The 8,655-nt window shown below is 50.3% G+C and overlaps 1 long non-coding RNA gene across 1 annotated transcript; it reads left to right on the top strand.

The window, feature by feature from the left end:
* Positions 1–1,240: 1,240 nt before the first annotated feature.
* LOC129052225 (uncharacterized) lies at positions 1,241–8,074 on the top strand. Its single transcript, XR_008517155.2, has 3 exons — positions 1,241–1,409; positions 6,915–7,148; positions 7,952–8,074. It is a non-coding gene; the product is annotated as an uncharacterized LOC129052225 (long non-coding RNA).
* Positions 8,075–8,655: the final 581 nt, after the last annotated feature.

The following is an 8,655-nucleotide window of genomic DNA, read 5'->3' as shown; positions in this document are numbered from 1 at the left end:
ACAGAAAATTGGCCGGGCGTGGTTGCTCATGCCTATAATCCCAGCACTTTGGGAGGCCAAGGCAGGCAGATTACCTGAGGTCAGGAGTTCAAGACCAGCCTGGCCAACATAGTGAAACCCCATCTCTACTAAAAATACAAAAATTAGCCAGGCGTGGTGGCAGGTGCCTATAATCCCAGCTACTCAGGAGGCTGAAGCAGGAGAATCGCTTGAACCAGAACCACGGAGGCGGACGTTGCAGCCATTGCACTCCAGCCTGGAGGACAAGAGTGAGACTTCGTCTCAAAAAAAAAAAAAAAAAATTAGCCGGGTGTGGTGGCGAGCGCCTGTAGTCCCAGCTACTCAGGAGGCTGAGGCAGAAGAATGGCATGAACCTGGGACGCGGAGGTTGCAGTGAGCCGAGATTGCACCACTGCACGCCAGCCTGGGCAACAGAGTGAGACTCCGTCTTAAAAAAAAAAAAATCTTCACTCAAAATCTCCCTCTCAGTGAGCTGTACCCTAGCCACCCTGTTTACACCTCGGCACCCCTCCCTGCACTCTGCCACCACTCCCAGGACCCCTTATGCTGTGCCACCTACCAACAAACCACACACTTATGTTTATTGTTTTGTCTGCCCCTCCCCCTCCCAGTAGAATACAATCTCCACAAAGGCAAGGATTTCCATTTTGCTCACTGATGGTACCTACAACACAGCCTGGCCCAAAGCACTTGATCAATAAACATCTATCAGTGAAAGATGCCTGATTGCAAGGCTCAGGTGCTTAACCACCATGCCGTAGGGCCTCCAAGGTTCTATTTAAACACCTTCATCTCTCTTCCTTTGGGATGACTTCTCTACCCCCTGAGGGGATACAGAATGCCCCTGTCTTGTCTCAAGAGTCTCAATCCTGGGATTGGAGGCCTGCCCACCAGTCCTTCAGTCCTGGTCACTATTTCCCCCAGAAGGCTGAGTGGATCTGCTAAAAACAGGACATGGAAGAGTGAGGATCCATATACTCAGCACACAGTAGGCACTCAATTAATCAGGCATGTCGTAGTCCAAGGCTTGGTGGACCCCAGACAGGAAGCCTTCTGCCCAGCGTCCTCTGTGGAGAGGTGCCTGTTTCAGCAGTAGGGAACTGTGGTTCCTCATTACTCATTCTGGGAAGGCCTCCTAGGTCCTCCCATTATTCTCTCACACTATGGCCCCTGTTCTGACCTCACTGTCACTTACCTAGACCACTGCACCAACCTATGAGTGGCCTCTCAGCCTCTAATCCATCCTGCACATGTTGCTGGAGGACTTCTCCTGCAACTCCTGTAACATACCTTTGTCACCCATGCTTGTACCGCTTTACCAGGACTGGGTGGCTCCCATGCACAGGGGACAATGGAGAACTCAGGGCTTTGAAGTCAGGCACACCCAGGTAGGAAACTGCTCCCTGACCTACTAGCTGGGTGACTTTGACCTTGATAGATAATCATCTTCTCTAGGCTGATGTTTCTTTGTGAAATATCTGTAAATGTGTGTGCGTGTCTGTGTGTGTGCACGTGCATGTTGAGATAAGTGGGTTAGATCAGGAATGCAGATGTATGTAACTCTTCTGGCTACAGCAGACATCGCGAATCGATGGTGGCACCTATCTTTGCTTAACCAAATCTCAGAACTGAGCTCCAGGGATCAGAGATGACACATGGTTGAAGTCCATTTGCAATCTCTGGACATGATGGTCTTTGAGTTTCCTCTTAGCCCTGACACTGTGGAGACTAGATGGGTTAGGCTGACAAGAGCCTGCGGTGGAGTGAGGGGACGGGTGGGCCCAGGGAAGGGTTGGGGACAGGGTTGACTGGAGGGTTGACTGTGTACTGCAATTTTATCAACCTTCCTTCCTGTATACAGAGTGTGCGTTGGGGGGGGAGGTTAGGGGTAGGAGGGCAGTCAGAGAAGAAGCTGGGGGATGGAAGATGGGACAAAGAGGGGCAGGCATAGCAGCTGGTGACTGGATTGTCACAGATGGGAGGTACCCATGGGTCCCCAAACCAAGGCCTCACAACACAGATAGAGACTTTGAGGCCCAGGGAAGGGCAGGTGCCCACTCAGAGTGACACAGAACTCAGGGTCCCTGAGCAAGGAGAAAGGGTGGTTCCCAGGCCTGGAGCCCATCCCAGCTCAGCCTAGAGCCGGAAGCACTGTCAGGGAGTGAGCCCAAGTGTGTGTGCCTGTGTGCTTGCACACACTCAGGTGCAGAGAATGCAGCTGGCAGGAGTGGGGGTACACCCCGCAGCCCACCACCATGCCTGCCCAGGCCCCTGGCTGTCATCACAGCCTCCCTGTGATTCAGAGGGAGTGGGAGAGACACAGAAAGGGAGGACGGGGAGGAGGGCCAGAAACTGAGAGGGAAGGAAGGCAGAGAGGGTGGGAGGGAGAAGCAGAGAACTGAGGGAGACAGACAGAAGGCAAAGATGGTGGGAGGAGAAAGAGGGAGAGGAAGGGAGGGGAAGCTGGAAGAAAGAGAGGGAGATGGCAGAGTAAGAGGAGGGAGGGAGGAGGAGGGAGGCTGTTCTCCTTTCTTCTTTTTCTCAGAGGCATAGAGAGAAGAGAGGCAGGAGGGGGCAGACTGGGGAGTGATGGCACCCCCAAGCCCGCTCCTAGATAGGTCCTTTGGCTGGGGAGGGGCACGCATCCGCAGCGGCTGCTTCTCCCACCATCCCAGCTAGAGCTGACCCCGCCTGCCAGTCACCTGCCAGAGCTATTTCTGGAATGTGGAATCTGGGTCAGACAGGGGGAGGGAGAACGGGGACAGCAGTAGTGGCACTGGCAGTGGGGAATTGGCCAGGTCCACGTGGGTGGGTGGGCAGGCAGGCAGCTCTTCGCCCTGCCCACGCCCTGCTTGAGAGAGGCTCTCACTGTCTCAATAACTGCCACTCCCCTACATCTACCCACTGGCCTGCACAGGGGCTGAGTGCACAGATGCCTCTGTGACAAGGACAGAGCTTTCACGCCCTTCAGCAACGTGGGGGCTCAGAACAGCCCTGCGGGTGGAGACAGGACCTGATTGCTCACTCCTTGGAGACAGATGCTGAGGAGTAAGGGGGCAGCCTTCTGAGCAGGGGTCTCCCTGTAGGGAGACAGTGGCTGGATGTGCAGTGGTGAGGATGTGCCTGCGTGTGCTGGTGTTTGTCTGTGGAGGGAGTGATTTTGGGCAGGCTCGCCATATATGGTTGTACAAGTTTTATACTGATCAAGGATGCTACATATCAGGGGGGAGCCATTCACCACATAGACATAATTTAATTATATAATTATTATGACAAATTTCTGGCAAATGGAAGTAAAGGACCTTATTCTAATAAAAAGTGTGACATGACAATTTTTCAACAGATGGCAGTTAAATGTCTTAAGAAGTGCCCTTTCTTTCTTTCTTTTTTTTTTTTTTTTTTTTGAGACAGAGTCTTGCTCTGTTGCCCAGGCTGGAGTGTAATGGCGCGATCTCAGCTCACTGCAACCTCTGCCTCCTGGGTTCAAGTGATTCTCCTGCCTCAGCCTCCCGAGTAGCTGGGATTACAGGCGCCCAGCTAATTTTTGTATTTTTAGTAGAGACAGGGTTTTGCCATGTTGGCCATTCTGGTCTCAAACTCCTGACTTCAGATGATCCGCCCGCCTCGGCCTCCAAAGTGCTGGGATTACAGGCATGAGCCACCACTCCCGGCCTCTTTTTTCTTTTTCTTTTCTTTCTTTCTTTCTTTCTTTCTTTTTTTTCTGAGACAGAGTCTCACTCTTATCGCCCAGTCTGTAGTGCAATGGCGCGATCCCAGCTCACTGCAACCTCCGCCTCCTGGGTTCAAGCGATTCTTCTGCCTCAGCCTCCAGAGTAGCTCGGATTATAGGCACCCGCTACCACGCCCAGCTAATTTTTGTACTTTTAGCAGAGACAGGGTTTCACCATGTTGGCCAGGCTGGTCTCGAACTCCTGACCTCAGGTGATCCACCCTCCTCGGCCTCCCAAAGTGTTGGGATTACAGGTGTGATCCACCATGCCCAGCCTCTTTTTTCTTTTTTTTTCTTTTTTTTATTTTTTTTATTTTGAGACTGAGTCTTGCTCTGTCGCTCAGACTGGAGTGCAGTGGCACTATCTCACCTCACTGCAACCTCTGCCTCCTGGGTTCAAGCAATTCTCCTGCCTCAGCCTCCTGAGTAGCTGGGATTACAGGTGCACGCCACCACCACACCCAGCTAATTTTTTGTATTTTTAGTAGAGATGAGGTTTCACCCTGTTAGTCAGGCTGTTCTCGAACTCCTGACCTCGTGATCCACCCACCTCGGCCTCCCAAAGTGCTGGGATTACAAGCGTGAGCCACCATGCCCAGCCCTTTTCTTTTTTTTTAAAGACAGGGTCTCATTCTGTTACCCAGGCTGGAGTACAGTGGCATGATCATGGCTCACTGCAGCCCGACCTCCCAGGCTTAAGCAAATCCCACCTCAGCCTCCCAAGTAGCTGCGACCAACATGCCCAGCTAATTTTTTTATTTTGTAGAGACAGGTTCTCACTATGTTGCCCAGGCTGATCTTGAACTCCTGGGCTCAAGTGATCCTCCCACCTTGGTCTCCCAAAGCATTGGGATCATAGGTATGAGCCACTGCACCCAGCCTCTGTTTCTTTTTAGACAGGGTTTTGCTCTGTCACCCAGTCTGAAGTGCAGTGGCTAACTAAAAAAAATCTTTTTGTAGAGATGGAGTCTCACTATGTTGCTGAGGCTGGTCTTGAACTTCTGGCCTCAGGAGATCCTCCCCACGGTGCTGGGATTATAGTACCATGCTCAGCACTGTACCCGGCCTGAGCTTACTCCTTTTGGCTGCATTTGTTAAAGACTTACAAGACAAAGGGGCCAGGCGTGGTGACTTATGCCTGTAATCCCAGCACTTTGGGAGGCCAGGGCAGGTGTATCACTTGAGGTCAGGAATTCGAGACCAGCCTGGCCAACATGGTGAAAACCCGTCTCTACCAAAAATACAAAAATCAGCCAGGCATGGTGGCGCATGCCTGCGGTCCCAGATACTTGGGAGGCTGAGGCATGAGAATGGCTTGAACCTGGGAGGCGGAGGTTGCAGTGAGCCGAGATCGTGCCATTGCACTCCAGCCTGAGTGATAAAGGGAGACTCTGTCTCAAAAAAAAAAAAAAAAAAAAAAAGACAGAAGAAAAAGGCCAAACGCAGTGGCTCACTCCTGTAATCCCAGCACTTTGGGAGGCTGAGGCGGGCAGATCACCTGAGGTCAGACGTTCAAGACCAGCCTGGCCAACATGATGAAACCCCACCTTTACTAAAAATAGGGAAGTTAGCTGGTGTGGTGTCACACGCCTGTAATCCCATCTACTTGGGAGGCTAAGGCAGGAGATTGCAGTGAGTCAAGATCCTGCACTTCAGCCTGGACAACACAGCAAGACTCTGTCTACAAAAAAAAAAAAAAAAAAGATTTACAAGAAAAGGAGGAACTCAAAAGAAATAGCTAGGCCAAGTGCTGTGGCTCACACCTGTAATCCCAGTACTTTAGAAGGCCAAGGTGGGAGGATCACTTGAGCCCAGAAGTTCAAAACCAGCCTGGTAGAACATAAGGAGACCCCATCTCTACAAGAAATTTAAAATTAGCCAGGCATGGTACTGCATGACTCTGGTCCCAGCTACTCAGGAGGCTGAGGCAGGAGGATTGCTTGAGCTTGGGAGGTCAAGCTGTGGTGAGCTATGACCATGCCACTGCACCCATGCCTGGGTGACACATGGAGATCTTGTCTAAAAAAGTAAAAAATAGCCAATCTTCAAGGGGTGTTTAGAGGAAAGGGAAGGAGGCCAGAACTTGCTTAGTTGGAAAATAAATTTGTCAACTCCAGCCCCTCCAGACGGTAAACCATTCTCAAATTAAGATACAGCCTCGTTGGGCACGGTGGCTCACGCCTGTAATTCCAGCACTTTGGGAGGTTGAGGCAGGCAGATCACCTGAGGTCAGGAGTTTGAGACCAGCCTGACCAACATGGAGAAACCCAGTCTCTACTAAAAATACAAAATTAGCTGGGCATGGTGGCGCATGCCTATAATCCCAGCTACTCAGGAGGCTGAGGCAGGAGAATTGCTTGAATCCAGGAGGCGGAGGTTGCCATGAGCTGAGATCATGCCATTGCACTCCAGCCTGGGCAACAAGAGCAAAACTCAAAAAAAAAAAAAAAAAAAAAGATACAGCCTCAGGGCAAAGATCAAACCTAGGTCATGGCCAGTTAAGATGCTGTTTACACGGACAGGATCACATCAAGGTGTGGTTATAATACCTCTTATTAACATTCTAAAAGTAGTAGAGCCAGGAGTGGTGGCTCACACCTGTAATCCCAGCACTTTGTGAGGCTGAGGCGGGTGGATCACTTGAGGTCAGGAGTTCGACACTAGCCTGGCCAACATGGTGAAACCCTGTCTCTACTAAAAATACAAAAATTAGCCAGGCGTGGTGGCACACTCCCAGCTACTTGGGAGGCTGAGGCATGAGAATTGCTTGAACCTGGGAGGTAGAGGTTGCAGTGAGCTGAGATCATGCCAGTGCACTCAAGCCTGGGCAACAGAGGGCGAGACTCTGTCTCAATCAATCCATCAATCAATCAATCAATCAAGATACCAGGTAGCAGATGCTATTATCTGTTCAAAAGGGCCTACAGAAAGCTTAAGGGCATGGTCCCACAGAAGCCCAAAGTAGGCATCAAGTCAAGAGAGAGGCGTGACTCAAAAACAATTATGGGTATGGCTTTTGGCACTTGAAGTTACATGGAATCAAATACATAGAAAACTCATCAAATGTTTGAGGTAGGTGCATGGGTAAGATTGACCAGCTTAGGCTAAAGGGAGTAAGACCATTTAAGATGCAAAAGACATCTAGCTCCCTAACTTTCTTTAGGAAGGAAGCAAGCTAAGAAAGGTGTTCACTTCCCAAGGCCATATTCTCCAAGTTCTCTTTAGAAGTGGCCAAAAATGCTGATGGAGAAGGAAGGGCTTTCAGAGAGCAGAACCAAGAGCTGTGGAGAACAGTAGACTAGAAAATCAACCCCAGGGAGAACTTGGACCTAATCAACAAATCTCAATGCATTTGCCCAACAGTTGCTCAGAAGGACTTCAGAATTGCCATGGATCAGTAAGTCTCTGAATCTCCACTTTCCCCTTTTCTGAACAGGAGTGTTAACTGCAGTTATCCTGTCCCTGTTTCACCAGTGTATGCTGTGTGGTTGGGGAGGGTTGGACTGTGGGGTAGATAAGTAGTTTCTTTAAAAAATTAAAAGTCAATTGTTCGATAGAAGCCACATCCAGACCTGACATAGATCATAAGAGTCTGATCCAATCTCATGATTGGATGAGACTTTTGGGGGTCTTGGGAATAAACGTTTTCTACACGGGAAGGGCATGAGTAAATACAGCCACGACAGTGGATCATGGAACATAGAATTGTTGACCCTGATTCTTTTTTTTTGAGGCGGAGTCTCGCTTTTGTTGCCCAGGCTGGAGTGCAATGGTGCGATCTTGGCTCACTGCAACCTCCACTTCCCGGATTTAAGTGATTCTCCTGCCTCAGCCTCCTGAGTAGCTGGAATTACAGGCGGGCACCACCACGCCTGGCTAATTCTTGTATTTTTAGTAGAGACGGGGTTTCGCCATGTTGGCCAGGCTGGTCTCAAACTCCTGGCCTCAAGTGATCCATCTGCCTCGGCCTCCCAAAGTGCTGGGATTACAGGCATGAGCCACCGCGCCCACCCAGACCCTGATTCTTTACCTCTCCCTGTGGCCACACCCTTTGCCATATGAATATAGTTTCCTACACAAAGGTGAGCAGGTACTTCTCCATCCCTTGTCTATGAGCTCAGTCATATGACTTGTGTTAGCCAATAGGATGTTAGCAGGTGTGACATGAGCAGAGGCCTTGAAACGTGCTTGTTTGGTTAGTTAGGCTTGCTCTTCTGTCTTCTGCCATCACCACAAAGAGAACATGCCCTGGCTAGACCACTGATCCCAGGAGGACCCTTTGGTCCCAAGAGGAGGATGAAAGACATGTGGAGCAGAACTGTCCCAACTGACAAACTTGGGAGCAAGAAATAAATGTGAATTGTTGTATTACACTGATTTTGTGGTTGTTTGTTATGCAGCATAATTGTAGGAAGAGCTGACCAATACAGGGACCCAGGCAGTATTGGGACATGTAGCCCATCCCCTATCTTTAGTCCATTCATGAGTGACTGGGGTTGGAAAAACTGGTGAGGGATGGTTTATTTGAAGAGAATTGCTAGGGGTGCTCTCTATCCCTCCAGGCCCACTTCATGCTTAGAGAACTTCGCATGGGTGTGAGGATATGGGGGATGTTATCCTTCACCCACGGCCCCTTTGGAACTGTAGCAGAGTGCCTGGGACAGCCTGGGAGAGCTCTTCTGGATTTGGAGGCCACAGAACCTGGGCCTCAGCTCCTGTTTGGAGACCTTGAAAGTGGAGAGGCTGGCAGGGCTACCGGTAACAGCAGGACTAGAAGGAAGGCTGTAGCGGACCAGTCTGTACTTTCAGAGGCTGTAGCAGACCAGTCTATACTTTCAGAGTCCCATAAGGCAAAGGCCCTTGTTTTCAAATACATTAAGTGGTTACCAAGAGGGAAAGTAGGG

The sequence above is a fragment of the Pongo abelii genome, chromosome 21, assembly GCF_028885655.2.
Source record: "Pongo abelii isolate AG06213 chromosome 21, NHGRI_mPonAbe1-v2.0_pri, whole genome shotgun sequence".
In the NCBI taxonomy this organism is placed as follows: Eukaryota; Metazoa; Chordata; class Mammalia; order Primates; family Hominidae; genus Pongo; species Pongo abelii.
This window is presented reverse-complemented; position numbering and strand designations above follow the sequence as displayed.